The sequence below is a fragment of the Saimiri boliviensis genome, chromosome 5 (genome assembly GCF_048565385.1).
Source record: "Saimiri boliviensis isolate mSaiBol1 chromosome 5, mSaiBol1.pri, whole genome shotgun sequence".
In the NCBI taxonomy this organism is placed as follows: domain Eukaryota; kingdom Metazoa; phylum Chordata; class Mammalia; order Primates; family Cebidae; genus Saimiri; species Saimiri boliviensis.
This window is the reverse complement of record NC_133453.1, coordinates 17210001-17224734: the sequence shown is the minus strand read 5'-3', so window position 1 is coordinate 17224734 and position 14734 is coordinate 17210001. Positions and strand designations below refer to the sequence as shown.

At 46.1% G+C, this 14734-nt stretch overlaps 1 protein-coding gene across 5 annotated transcripts in view; it reads right to left on the bottom strand.

The window, feature by feature from the left end:
- SERPINE2 (serpin family E member 2) overlaps positions 1 to 10819 on the bottom strand; it is a 66175-nt gene extending 55356 nt beyond the window's left edge. The window contains exon 1 of one of the 5 annotated variants that reach the window (XM_074398960.1): positions 10805 to 10819. The gene's annotated coding sequence lies outside the window, so the exon portion shown is untranslated. Of the gene's footprint in view, positions 1 to 1467; positions 1607 to 2668; positions 2676 to 5103; positions 5119 to 10456; positions 10646 to 10804 lie in introns of those variants that run through there. The other 4 variants (XM_039469793.2, XM_074398958.1, XM_074398959.1 and 1 more) reach the window with 4 other exon arrangements.
- Between the last annotated feature and the right edge of the window lie 3915 nt (positions 10820 to 14734).

The window sequence follows — 14734 nt, the reverse complement described above, 5'->3', positions numbered from 1 at the left end:
CTATATCCCATCAGTGGGAATTGGAGCAGGGTGTTCTACACACCTGAATCTCATTTTTCTCACATATAAACTAGGAATAGTTTCTACCTTACAACGTCTGTTAAGGTTCAACAGGGTTGTGTATAAAATACGCCTAATAGTACTTGACACACTGATTGTGTGTAATTTTCCACTTCCTTCTCCCCTTTGAGATACTATTTGGGCTCCCCTGTACCAGGTATGGTGGAAAGAACCCAAAAGAAAAAGATGCCATACTCGGAGGTTCCTAACAGGGCAGATAAAACACACGCAGAACCAGAACACGAGGGAGAGAGTAGGACCCAAGCATCTTTCTGCCATTGCGTATGTAAAAAATGTACTTACCCATCATAGAAATCTTAGGTGAAAAAGTAACATATGTCTTCATACTTTCCACTATGCTAAATTAATTCAAATTAGTATGATCAGCACTTTGATATTCATGATTTGCCACCTTGCTGCACAAGAACAATTTATTATGAATACTGTGGCATCCTTAGCCAACCCTCCAAATTGTTATTTTAACTAACATGTCATTAAGAAATTAGCACAGGTCTGGCATAAGATAATAGAAGTCTTTTAGTAAATAAATTTCAAAGAGAAAAATCCACATCTTTGGAAAGAAAACTCTCCCTTCCAATTAAGTCATCACACAGAATCTCCCTGGCATCCCCCAGTCTAACTGGTAGAGCAACAATTCAGGTGTGGGCATATACTCAGACTGCTGTATGAAGTCCCAAGTGGATAATTACCAGTAAAATCCTTTAAACATCCTATCAATGGTAGCAGAAAACGCATTTCCTATCTGGGAATGCTTGCTAACTTTAATTCAACATTCTTAGAACTCTTTTGCATATTAGGGGAATCAAATCATAATTAAATGACCATCACCGTGTGCTTTAAAAATATTCACCATGTGTTTAAAACAGTTATTTCTTGATATCTAAACATCATTAAACACAGTAGGATGACTTTTTCCACAGTCAGAAAAACAAGAATGAAAAGAGAAGCCTTTGGATGCTACCCTTGCAGAGACCTAAATATTAAACCAAATAGATTATTTTTCCTACTGCATAGACTTTTTTTGTTTTATTTTATTCTGAGACAGAACCTCCCTCTGTTACCCAAGCTGGAGTGTAGTGGCACAATTCCACTTACTGCAACTTCTAACTCCCAGGTTCAAGTGATTCTCATGCCTCCGTCACTCAAGTAGCTGGGATTACAGGCATGTGCCACCATGCCCAGCTAATTTTTTGTATTTTCAGTACAGACAGAGTTTCACTATGTTCAGGCTGCTTTTGAACTCCTGTCCTCAAGCGATCTGCCCACCTCAGGCTCCCAAAGCGCTGGGATTACAGGCATGAGCCAGCACGCTCAGCTCTGCCTAGACATTTATTTGTTATTCACAACTAACCTAATGGAAAAAAGCAGCCAGCAAGACAGGGCTACCTGCAATGTGTCCCTTGGAAGATCTCTTGGCAACACAGCTGTTTACATCTCACAAATGCAAGGGTGGAGTCAGAAGGAGGTTATTTCATGCAACAGCCTTCCTTTGCTTCATGGCTAAGACACAGGAGCCTCTGAAGCCTGCAGGAAGGAGGATGGTCAGGTGATCATTGGGGAGTACTGCCCACTGAGTGCTGCAGGAAAGGGTCTGGAAACAAAGCGTACAAACACACAGAGCAAGTCACTCATTCATCAGGTCGAAGATGCAAGGAAAACATGAGTCTCAGAGAAGTGCTCACCTGTACTCGTGTGACAAACATTACCCAGTGGCACAAGCATGGCCACCTTGCATCCCAAAAGGCAGCTCCATTCCTGCCACTGTGCTCAGTGCCTAAGGTCCACTCCTTGCTTCATCCTCACAACACTTAAGGGGTGGTGGGTTACCTTCAGGCCCAACTCATGGATGGGCTTGGAGATGTTTAGAAATTTGGCTTTTGGCCAGGCGCGGTGGCTCACACCTGTAATCCCAGCACTTTGGGAGGCCGAGGCTGGTGGATCACGAGGTCAAGAGATCGAGATCGTCCTGGTCAACGTGGTGAAACCCTGTCTCTACTAAAAATACAAAAAATTAGCTGGGCATGGTGGTGCGTGCCTGTAATCCCAGCTACTTAGGAGGCTGATGCAGGAGAGTTACCTGAACCCAGGAGGCGGAGGTTGCAGTGAGCCGAGATTGCGCCATTGCACTCCAGCCTGGGTGGCAAGAGTGAAACTCTGTCTCAAAAGAAAAAAAAGAAAGAAAAAGAAAAGAAATTTGGTTTTGGCTCATGGCCTCCAATTTGTAGCCTCTTCTAGATTCAAACCAAATCCACCACATTCTCAATGACTACACAGCGGAGGAAGAGGAGGAAACATCTATTTTAAAATGACAAATTTTGAAATAAAGGTAACTATAAACCTTAGAAAAAGAGCTAAATCCCAGAGTTCAATTAGGCCTCTTTGAAAAGTCATGGTACTCTTGTTCTGTGGTTCTGCTGAGTTTTATCCAGCTCAGCTTAAGTTATTCCCTTGGACTCTGTGTAACTCTATCTTCTTAATCCAAAGGTCAGTACTAATTTTAGATTTCGGTCCCAGAAAAAAACAAAACAAAACAAAACAAAAAGTGTCTAAGAAAGGAACTAGGGGAACAATCATGATTCGAACGTACCCCAGAGGTACTAGGCTCTGTCTCGTGTGTTTTGATTGTGATTCTAGGGGTATTACGCAGCATGGTGAGGAAGTAGTCTTGAAAGGAGGAGTGTGCTTTGAAAAGGTAGAAATATTGATGGGATGTAAATCTTCGAAAATCCATAGTATCAGCTCACGGTTCATACATCTGCAGACCCGGGTCCAGGCTGTGGCACCATTACATGCAGGCTGTGAGGTGCCCGCATGCATACAGGCTGTGCGACCCCCACACACTATGTGACCATGGACCTTTATCTCTGCCACACCCTTCCTTCACAACTACATGAGTGGGAATATCAGCATCTAGCCGAGAGGCAGGCATGAGGCTCTAGGAGACCACGCGGAGCCTCCGTCGTGGGAGAAAACAGAAGGCAGGGTAGCTGGGGCACGCCCGCAAGCACGGTCATCTCAACACTCTTTCCTCCTGCCCAGGGATTGGCCATGTGACTCGGGCTTCGGCCGATCCTAGGACCTCACTCCTCTGCTGTTTGGTACAGGGAAGGGTATGTGACTTCACATCAGTCAATCATAGAACCTCACCCCTCTGCCCACAACCACATACCCAAGGCCATTGGTACAAGGAAGGGCATGTGACTGAAACTGCACCAGTCTGAATTCCTCCCAGGATTTTTTTTTTTTTTGCAGCTGGAACTGGCAGAAAAGCCCCTCTTTCCTCTTTGCTCAGGAGCTACCTGTAGTCATGGTCCCAGAGAGGACAACCACAATCAGCAGACAGAAGCAGGGATGAGAGGCCAGGAAGGAGAGAAGAAAGTTTTTAAGTCCTCAGTCTTTGGTTCCAGCCAACTTCAGGGCCACAGTCACCTCTGCCATGCTTGAGAGTCAGCAGTGTAGCCAAGAGCTCTCCGCTTGTTTCAGAATAATTTTGATTTGGGTTTCTGCTCTTGCAGGCAAGATATAATGCAGTAGTTAATAGTTCCTATAATCTGAACAGTGACCAAATCCTCAGTAAGAAGAACTTCTTGGGTGGATTTCTTATTTAAAAACTGAAGAAATAAGTTTTAGTAGAGGAAGCAAACACTGCCTTTATTTATGTAGCACTTTCCCGAAAGAAAGAAACACCCATCTTCATTTCCAGTCACCTTATTCATTTCCGAGTGGGCTTCGTATTTGTATTTGGCATTAAACTCTTTGACGTACCCACAACCACTTTCAACATTTGGCCCATAAAAACTTAGGATAAAAACAAGTGGGTATTTTTTCTATAGCTATATTTGCTGGCACTACATGGAGGGGAAAAGTTGGGGTGGGGATAAGAGATGGCACTGATGCTATTTTTGGTAGGCTAGCAAGAGAAATTCCCCATTACCAGAGTTCTCACCGGGGGTTGGGGGAGGGGCATGGTTTACAAAAGCAAAGTGCATTTACCAAGATTTGCAGCCACTGCAGGAAATCCTTTCTGACTTGATGAGATTTTTTTTCCTTTTATATTAAAATCTCCTCCGTATTATCTTTCTTCAAAGATGTAAGTAAGAAAAACGGAAAGGCACAATGGATGTGAATTCCAATTCTCAAATGATCTTCTGAAGCAAAGGATAATGTCTGAGGTGAAACTGTAGTAAAAGCCTAGGTGTTCCTGATCTAATCTCGAACCAGGGTGTCTACCCCAGCCTTTGGAGGAATCCTAGGACATGTTTGTCAAAACATATGAGTGGAATTACCTATGGTGGACTGCTTGGGCTTAGTGGCCATCGTCATGCAGAAAGAATCCCAGAAGAAATGCTGCCTTCCCAGGGCCGGGCTTACATCCAGACCCAGAAATCTAACAGCAGAATAAAGACAAGACTCCCTGACGGTGGAAACAGACTTGGCCTGTTGGATGGAAGGTGGAAATAAAATCTTACTAACCTTTCAGTATTCTTAAAGTGGGAACTTGGAGACAAGAGCTAATCTAAAGATGTAACTTACTGCATTTGACTCCATGCTGTACCTAAGGGTATTTTTAAAAAAACCCAACATTGGTTTTCAGATTAGGTATACAATCTACTCATGAGGAAAGATGGTTTAAAAAGAGAAGATGGGCACACTTATGTGTGGAGAACAGGTTGACAAAGAAGATTCAAGGATATGGGCACTAATTTGTTTAAAATTTTTATAAATGCTCTAAGTGGGAATACAAACTAAACCTTCATTTTGGTCCATGATGCTCTTTCTGAATAGTAATACTGAATAATTTTATAGGCTTAAAAAAGTGAGAGACAAGACCTTTAAGGTATATAAGCACAGGATAACGCATTTATGAAAAAGTTTTACCTAGACGACATTCATGAGAAAACCACATCCACAGGAAAGTGAGCCAAGAATTTATGGGTTTTTCAAATAAGACACCTTTGAGATCATTTATTTCAACAGACCCATTATATAGACAAGGAAACGGAGTTCTAGATGGTCACCTACACACTCTATTGGTGGTGCAATCCAGATATTCTCCCAGCCTGCTCTTTCCACCAAATTTGATTGAAGATATCAGCTAAAAAACTTCCATGACAAAAAAAAAAAAAAAAAAAAAAAAAAAAAAGTCATCAAGAGGTCATATATCACCATCACCAACGTTAATAGAAATAAACCAGAATCCATCCTCCTACCTTGTAAAACCACAAAATGCACAGGGCAGCCCAACCAACGGACCTCAAGGAAGACGGAACCATGCCAAAGGAAGGTTCAGATGAGGATAACTGAAGTGAATACAGGCACAGAAATGCTTCTGTATTAGACTTTTGCTTTTCTCTAAGTAATGTTCTATCTCTAACGACATGGTTAATCAAAAATTTTAAATGTCTGAGGATATATATTAAATTTGCAAGTACCAAAATGAGGGGTGGAGGTCTGGCAGGGAGAGCTCCCCTTTGAGTCTGAAATGCAAACATTCTTCCATAAAGCATGTAGTAAACTTAAAAAATATGAATATGGTTTAGTTCAGACATTTGTTAATTGCCTTTGGACCACACACCGCTGCTTTTGCAAATAAAACGAAAACACAGGCACGTCTTTCTGGAGCTTAGAGTCTACTGGGTAGAGCATGTTGTTCTAACACAAAAACTGCCATCGTAGAGGCAGGCACGGGGTGGGTGGCATGTGTGTGTACACCGCACATGTGTCACAGAGGGCTGTGGTAGTGACCGCCAGCAAGGCCTTTTTGAAAAGTCTTGAAAAAGGAGAAATCAGTTAGACAATGAACACAAGAGAGAAAGGGAATTCCGGGCAGAGGTACCGAAGAAGCAAAGGCAGAAAAGCACTGGGCAGTACCAGTGGAGTTTACAGAAGTTCAGTTTTGCAAGCAAAGAATGTTTCAGGCAGGGGACAAGGCAGGGAGATGGGAAGGGGGTAAAGAAAGCTTCAACTTTGTTGGGTCATAACTAATGACCAGCAGCCTGGTGAGCCCATGGAGCACCATGGAAACTTCCCTGGCTGAGTGCTGACAGGAACCGAGTTCTGGGCCAGGACTCTGTCCTAAGGCAGCTAAATGACCTTGGGAACACAATGTATGACTCCGGGCACCACGTGTAAAACAAGGTTCCCCATATTCCAAGGGCAGGGGGCTCCTGGGATGGCCTGTGCCTCCATATTTACAGACCCCCCCCCCCCCCCCCACTGCTGTTTGGGATGTAGAATCGACCTTGCCTTATCTCTATCCGGGGGAAGCTGCAAAGAAGTGGGCAATAGTCAGGTCTGTAGAAATGGTTTGTAAACAGTCGGGGCTGCTATCAACATTAGAACTTCATATTAACCACCCTACAGAAGTTCAAAAGCATCTTTAGAAACTCAGGTACAACACTCTATAGAGATAGTGGAGAGCTCATCTATCAGTCTGAGATACCCAACTTGTGATATGATAAGGCCACTCTTTCAGAGTCAGCGGCTTAACACCAGATCCAGAGGGAGTCATTGAATTTAAAGCAGACTTGAATTTGGGGGAGCTGGAGGTAAATCACACCAGCAATAATGTGGAAGAGAGTTAGAAGGATGCAACACGAGGTACACGGCACTGTGCAGTAAGCCACTAGGCATTCCCAGGGTGTCGATGGTCATCTTAACCTAGGGTCTCTAGCTCTGTAGCCCTAGGAGCCAGAACGTTACTATAAGTGAGGGCCGCAGGTCTGGGGGAACCAGAAAGCAACCGACCTCCAGCGTAGATAGACACTGGAAACCCAGCGGCAGCTGAGTGTTGCCACCTGAGAATGTAAGACTACTATTCCAGGTCCTCTTTTTTTTTTTTTTTGAGACAGTTTTGCTTTGTCACCCAGGCTGGATTATGGTGGCATGATCTCGGTTCACTGCAACCTCCACCTCCCAGGTCCAAGTGATTCTCCTGCCTCAGCCTCCCGAGTAGCTGGGATTACAGGTGCCTGCAATCACCCCCAGCTAATTTTTGTATTTTTAGTAGAGATGCAGTTTTACCATGTGGCCAGGTTGGTCTTGCACTCCTGACCTCAAGTAATCCGCCTGTCTCAGCCTCCCACAGTGCGGGGATTACAGGTGTGAGCCACTGTACCCAGCCCATTCCAGGTCTTCTAGCTTTTAAGACAAGCTATATATCCAAGTGGCATCTCCAGATTTCTAAATATTAACTCAAGTTTCATATACTTTGTTCAGGCCAATAAGATCTCTGCCTATTGGTAGAAGTGACACACTGGCCACCACGTTGCCACTTTGGGACTCTAAAGGAAGGCAAGGCCAGGCCAGTGTGACTAGAGCGGACCTTTATGGAATTTCACAGCACAGAGAAGCAGCAGGATCTCATGACTGCCTGGATGTGGGCAGCACGGGAGCCCCAAAGCACTGTGAGGCTCATGCCCCAATACCTCCAGGAATGGTGGAGCCACTGCAAAAAAAAAAAAAAAAAAAAAAAAAACAGGGACAAATCTTGACTAACAATGAAGCGGATATGGGGTGGGTGGTGAAAACTAAAATCAATTTTGGATTCATTGTGGGGTGCTTTCTGGCCTGAAGGACATGGATAAGTGCACCAGGCTGCAGGTAACTGACTGGAAAACCAACTTAACTTAACTTACATACCAATCTGGACTCACTTCTTAGTGGTGAGAACTGAAGCTGTGGGAACACAGTTCATTCAAATACCCTACAAAGAGTAGAAGAGGGATGAGAGCAAACCCTACGTGACGCCAAGAGGTAGCAGAGATGCCAAGAAGATGGAAAACCAGAAGGTGGCAACCAGGGATTTAAAAAAAAAAAAAAGAAAGAAAACATCAGAAAGGAATAGAAGAACCTCATCAAATGCCAGGGAGAAGCCTAGTGAGTATCTATAAGATTGCTTGTTCAGGAAATCACAGGCCTTGAACTTTGGGTCGGGGAGCTCTGGCCAGCTAACAGGAAGGGGAGACCAGTTTAAGAAGCCTGGGGAGACACGGTCATTATTACAGGTGAGCTGGGGATGCAGGGACAAGGGACGCTAGGGCATTCTTAAAATACTACTAAAAAGAAAAAGTTCATAGGGAGAGGCTAAAGATAAAAGTAAAAAAAAGGGAGTGAAATTCGTAAGGAGAGAGCGCATTGGGAATTGGGATTCAGGACACAGCTGGAGACATTAGTCACTGCCCCAAGGAGGCTGTCTCTCTAAATTTCTCTAAGTTCTCAGTCTAACTTGATTTTTCTTTATAATTCTACCCTATTCATTTATCATGCCTTTTACAATATATTATGTTTTTGCTCTTAGTTGGTTTTCTCCCACAAGAATGACAGTTTCAAGAAAGCAAGGATTTGCTCTATTTACCATCTATGAGTACCCAGGAAAGTACTGAGACACAGTAGATGCTAAGAAGATTTATTGGATGACTGAGTAAACACAGAAGTGTTCTGCATGGGGAAGATGGGGGAGGACGCCAGAAGACCCTTAGGACCTCTATTTTCTTGGTAGAATGGGCCACAAAGTCACCTGCCCAACCCACAGGAGGAAAGGGACTGGAGATCTCTTGCATTGAAGATTACAGTGGGACTCCAGTTTGCAAACCAGAAGGAAGGGGTTTGTGGGACAGAGACACTAAGAGTTCTCAGAAACTGAGCATCTCAGAGAGGGCAAGACTTGGAGGTACTTAGAGGACTTAGTAGCTGGAGTACATGGAGGACACTGGATTTGAGATGGTCAAGGAAGTGCGCATCTAGAGCATCCGCTCCATGCTCACTTTAGGACCAGAGAAGGAGAAATAGCACATGAGCCAAAGTCCCCATGCGGTGGGAAGAGAACTGGCTGGAAGAGGACACAAAGGCGGGGATGTGGGCGGGGATGTGGGCAGGGACGTGGCCAGGTCACCACCTCATTTCCAACTCTACCACCTCAATCTCTGGCTAGTATTTAATCATCCTTGGGTGGAAGTGAAAATTAATTTCTTTTGAAGACAGTAATTTTAAAGTTAACCTAATAGGAAGTTCATGGGGGGCAGAAATTTCTGCATAGATTCACTTTTGTTTTTAGAATAACACACGATGACATTTCATGACCTTTGGTAACTGCCCTGCCTGGCACAATATTTTCAAACTTTATTTTAACAAAGAATCAAAACTTGGGCGTTAAAAGAAACCTTAGATTACTTAGGTTAGTACTTTCATTTGCATAGTCAATTTTTTTTTTTTTTTTTTTTCATAGAGATACTGCAAATAGCAAATAACTACTGATTTAGACCTTCGGATAGCGTTGAAAGTGCCTTCAATTTTTGAAGTGTGGTTTAGGATATACAAATTAGCAATGTTGACATTTCTTCTAGTTATCTGTGTTCAAGTTTTGATATAAAATCTTCAAAGTACGCAATTATCACTCAAATTGTTCCGGAACAGTTCAGACAAGTAAACGGCTTCTTGGCTTGAAAGAGGAAGTCACACCTTCGAACACCTTTTTATGTTGATGCTAAATATAAGAACGTCCCCTGCAAAGTAGTCAAAGCAAGACAGCAGCATTCGAGATTTCTCCAGACACAGACACACACACACACACACACACACACACACACACACAGACTGTGTTTCGTTCATTAAAACACTAAAACATTCGATCGCATCTTCCATAATACCTGAAGGTGGAGTGCTGTCTTATGTAATAGAAGCCTTCCTTCCCCGCTCAGTTTGTGGGCACATTAAATGCCGAATTCCGCCCAGAATTTCTGAGTACCTTACTTTCACTTTACCTGCAGTCACTCACCCGCCTCGCAACTCCAGTTTCTACAGATGATGCAAATAGCAAAGACCTGCTCGCTCGGGTTAAATCCAGTGCCAGAGGCCAAGTTAAAGGCTTTCCCCACACCGCGCGTCACCTGCCCTTGCTCAGGCAGAGGTAACAAGTAAGAGTGAGCCTGTCTCTCCCCATCTGGCGGCGCGCAGCCCAAGTCCGGGGTAGGGGGACGCCGGCGGGCAGCTGGAAACCTCAGGTTCAGGGTCAGGGCCGGGGCCGGCTCGGAGAGGCGGGCAGGAGCCACGCTGGCCCCGGGGCTCCCCGCTGCGGGCACCTCCGGACGCCACCCCGGGGCGGCCCCACCTCGCCCTGCCGGGGTCTCGCCTGGGGCTTCCTGCGGGCGGGACCGCGATGCCCGGCGCGCACCCAGCCCGGCCGACGCGGCCCGCTGGAGGCTGAGAAAGTTCCCTCCGCCCGGACGTCTGCGCCCCGGGTCCCGCCCGCCCCGAAGCTTCCCCGCCAGGCGCAAGGTCGCGGCGCGGGGCCGGCGGCGCGCGGAGTCCCGGGGAGTGTCCCCCGCCGAGGGCAGCGCCGGCCGCGCCCGGGACTCGCCGCACAGCCGGTACTCACCGCGCTCGCTCGATCCCTAGTGGGCGGCCGCAGAGGGCGGCGCGGCCGGAGCCGGAGCGGGAGCTTGGTCTCGGCGGCGCGGGGAGTCGGAGGACGGAGCGGGGTGGCGGCGGCGGGGAGGGTCACGGCAGGAAAGAGGCGGCAGTGGCGCCTGCAGACGCCGCGCAGCCCAGGCAGCCCCACAGCGCGAGCTGGCTGCAGCCGCGGCGGGGGCTTTATCGGCGGCGCCGCGCGGCCCCCGCCCCTTCCTGCCGCCCCCGCCCCCGGCCCGCCTTGCCCCGCCTTCCCACCGCCTCCTTTGTGTGGCCGCGGGCCCCAGCGTCCCCGCGCCCGGCCTGCGGGACGTACTTTCTCCGCCGGCGACCTCTCGGATGCTTCCCCCCTAGGGGTCCCCGTCGTGGGGCTGAGCCCGGAACGCGCCGGGGAGACGCGCCGACTCGGAGGTGCGGCGCCAGCCGCGGCCCGGTAGCACGTGGGTCTCCTGGATGGGGGTGTGTGAGGTGGCGGGGAGGATACTCGGGCTCCCACCGCGTCCCGGAGACGCAGGGCAGGTCGTCTTGGCTGCCCCCTGGAAAAGGCAGAGGGCGCCCTGAGACAGCGCTTACCCCTCCGGGTGATGGGGAGAACGGTGCCAGGACGCGGCCGGGAAGGGGCAGATCACCCCTCGAGGCGTTTCGCAGGGTGTCCTAGAGCTGACTTCTCCCCTGCCTAGGGGACAGAGGAGGGGCGGCAGGTCGCCTTAGGCAACTACAGACGAGGGGATCCAGCAGACTGGATTCCTGGTTATGGTGACAGCACGAGGTACCCGCAGCGTCCTGGGAACCCAGCCCTTCTGCGCCGGTAACCACAGCTGCTGGGACCCGGTGCGCGACAGACAGGCGCAGACCTCAGGGGTCTGCAACAAATGACCGTCCCGCTCCAGCCTCTGTTACCTGGATCTCTCTTAGTTGGTCCTCCTTTGCGTCTAGTTGGGGTTATGGGGACCCAAGGACCCAACTTTAATGACATGCCATTAGTGTAGAATCCTCACTAGCAGGCAGACGGTCCCAAAAGCGAGGAAGAAATGTAAATCTCCCTAAACACAGCCCTGAATTAAGGATATAGCTACTACAGATAAGAGCCACTTGGAAGATGAGCCTGCAGTCACCCCTTGGCATGTACGTGGCTGTGCTAGGGTGTGCACGTGTGTTGGGGGAGGGGTGGCTCTTAAAAGTGTAAAATCTGGCTCAGCCTAACGGTGTTCTCAATCCTTCGCAGAGGAAAACAAGCTGTAGGAGTCTTGGTCCTAAAATAAGGAGCAAACAGTCTACAAAAATGAGCATCTGTTTAATTATTTTATAGTCATACCAAATATTTATATTCAGTTACAGGGTAGGGTACACATCCTTTCTTGTTCTCTGTGCCTGAAATGCTTTTTGTACCAGGACCTTCTATGTCTGTATGCACCCTTACACTTTAGGTCACAACTCAAATGTCTTCTCCTCTAGGAAGCCTTCCCTAACCACTTGAGATAAAGTTGCTTCATCCTCTCTAAATCTATGACCTTCTTCATCGCCCTCATCATAAATTGATTTTTTTTTTTAACCTTGTTTCTTGCTAGTTTTCTTCTACTCTCCCTCATTGGAATACACTGCCAGAGACCAGGGAAGAGAAACCAATTTCAATATAGTTTCCAACATACTCTATCCCTGGTGCCTAGAGCCATGCTACACATATAGCAGTTACTCAATAAATATTTGTTGACAGTGGATGAACTACTAGCCAAGTGACTTTCAGACATGCTAAGAACTGTTCCAGTGACAGTACTGTGCTTGGTCCAATAAGAGAGGATGGGATGGAGCTGGGAAAATTGCAAAGAAGGGGGAAAGCCCAAAGGTGTGAATGAGCTCCCTCAGTGTGTTTGAAAAGCTGGGAGCATCCTCTTCCAGATAGAAGGGAGTCATTCAAGAAATTACTGTAGAAGTCACTGGGAAATGTGGGCAAAGCCAGATTATTATGAAAGTGTGACAGAATCCCTGTATCCACTTCTTTCTCAATCACGTTTCTAAATTGAAATTGGTAATAGAGGTAATTGTAGGCTCGCATGTAGTTGTAAGAAATGATCAGAGAGGTCTCAAACTTTGCCAAGTCTTCCTTAATGGTAACACTTTGCAAAACCATTGTACAATATCACAATCAGGGTATTAACATTGATACATTGATTCCTATCTCACATACTTTGGTTAATTATGTGTAACTTTGAATTTTTAGTAAAGTTACTCAAAGTTAAACCAGTGAGAGAAATGCAGAAATGCACAAAATACTGTTTAAAGGGGTTTCAGTCTCTTGTTTTGATGGAGCCAGTGTTTCTCAGGAAAAAAAAAACCTTTTTTATTTTCCCAATTAGAGTATAAATAGGCTTCAGATTCTTCATCGATAAAAGACATTAGAAGTCCTTAGGACTTGCCTCTTTGTGTTACATTTTAATGATTGACATTCACTTCCCTATTCTCTCCTGTACTGTGGAACGAACATTTTGAGCAATACTGTACATGACTTGTCAATTCTGAAATCAGACAGGATACAGTGCTAACTAATATGCTAAACTAAGCCTAGCCACTAATGTTCCTTTCTCTCTGGCTAGACATGCGATGAGGCTGATGATGAGGTCTCCCAAAGGAAAGTGATTCAAGACAAAGACCCATTCTGCCAGTGGGTTATGCTGGGAATATCAACTATACCTCTCACTGAGTGTGCCTGGCTGGTGTGGGCCACCCTTCCTGATGCCAGTGAGAGGAGACAGAAGTAGCAAACCAAGGTACACTTTCCATGACACTCAAATGACCAGGCTCTTTGGCACCTACCACGAGGGGCTGCTCCAAAGATGTGTTGCTAACTCAGTTGGTGCCCACAAGCAGCAGGTTCCTCCTCCGGTATTCTCTGGTATTTGACCCTTTTTGAGATGCATTTCTCATAGATGTGTACTTCCAATCGACATTTCCTTCTTACCTCAACCTCAGTTTTGTTTGAGAAATCCACATCATTTAACACTTCTACCTGGCTGTTTCTCTGCAACTTCACATTCACAGCAGAATTTCATTATGCTCTGCAATTGTGCGGCTTACCTTAATCCTCAAATAGAGCTTCAAATTGTTTATTCCTTTGACCTGGAGTTTAGCCAGCTCTAGCCAGGCTCTGAGTTTGGCTTTGTGTCATAAGCCACAGTTGGGAGAAACGCAAGAAATGGCCAAACAGAATAAAACAAATGATCTATTTAGTCTTGTTTCCTCTCTTGGAAGAAGTCCAGTGTTGAGTGCCTTGGAATAAATGAAAAAAACCCCCACCCCATCTCCACTGCTCTCCCATGCACCCAAACAGTATGACCTTGTGTTTAAGTAAAAACTGTCCTTAGCTCCCAGTGAGATGATGGTGTTTTGTCTGGAAGCCTGACGGATGTTATGATAATAAGATAATGGATACTCACTTCTCTCCTGTCTAACCCCTATTTAAAAGACATTACACCCCAACAGTGCTTGTTACACAATATTCTAGTTGCAAATGTTGTTATGGAAGATTGTTTCAACCAGGGGAAAAAAGACTGGTAATAACAGTTCACTTACACAATTAGTTTCTGAAACTGTTGCATTGCTTTGGGATTTTTAGCTTGGAAAAGACATTTTTCTTTTTATTTCCTTTTAAAGTTGGCTTTCAAATAAATTCAATTTCCTCTCTCTGTAACTTCTGAAACAGATTAAACCAAATTATCAATTTGTACTTTGCTATTGTCGTCACTAGTTTTCACCAAGAGCTTCAGAGAAAAGACATGACTAAGTGCTGGGCTGGGTATTATTTTCTACTTAAACGTGATCAAATAGGATGGAACAGGCAGGTTCTAAGAATCATTGTAATACTGACCCCTTCAAACAACAACCCAGCTCCTCTCCTTCCTTATACCACCAAACAATAGATGCTGCCTCCCTGTCTCCGTGGGTCTCTTCGGTCTATCTTACCCTGTCATCAGGCTCCCCTCCCTCTCTCCCTCACTTCCTCAGGCCCTCCTTCTCTCTCAGATATTACCAATAGCTTCTTCCAATGGCAACCCTGGTAGTTTTTCAACATTCTTTGTCACCTTTGAGTCTTTGGCAAGATTTCACCCTCATGTGTGTCCCCAGGTTTTGGAAACTCCTCTCCCTATTTTCTCCTTTCCAATTCCTTAGCTTACCTTTATCCTTTTTCATCCAATCTTCCAACAGGTGGGGCACCATGCAGTTGACTGTCCTCAGCTACCTCCTCTTTTCT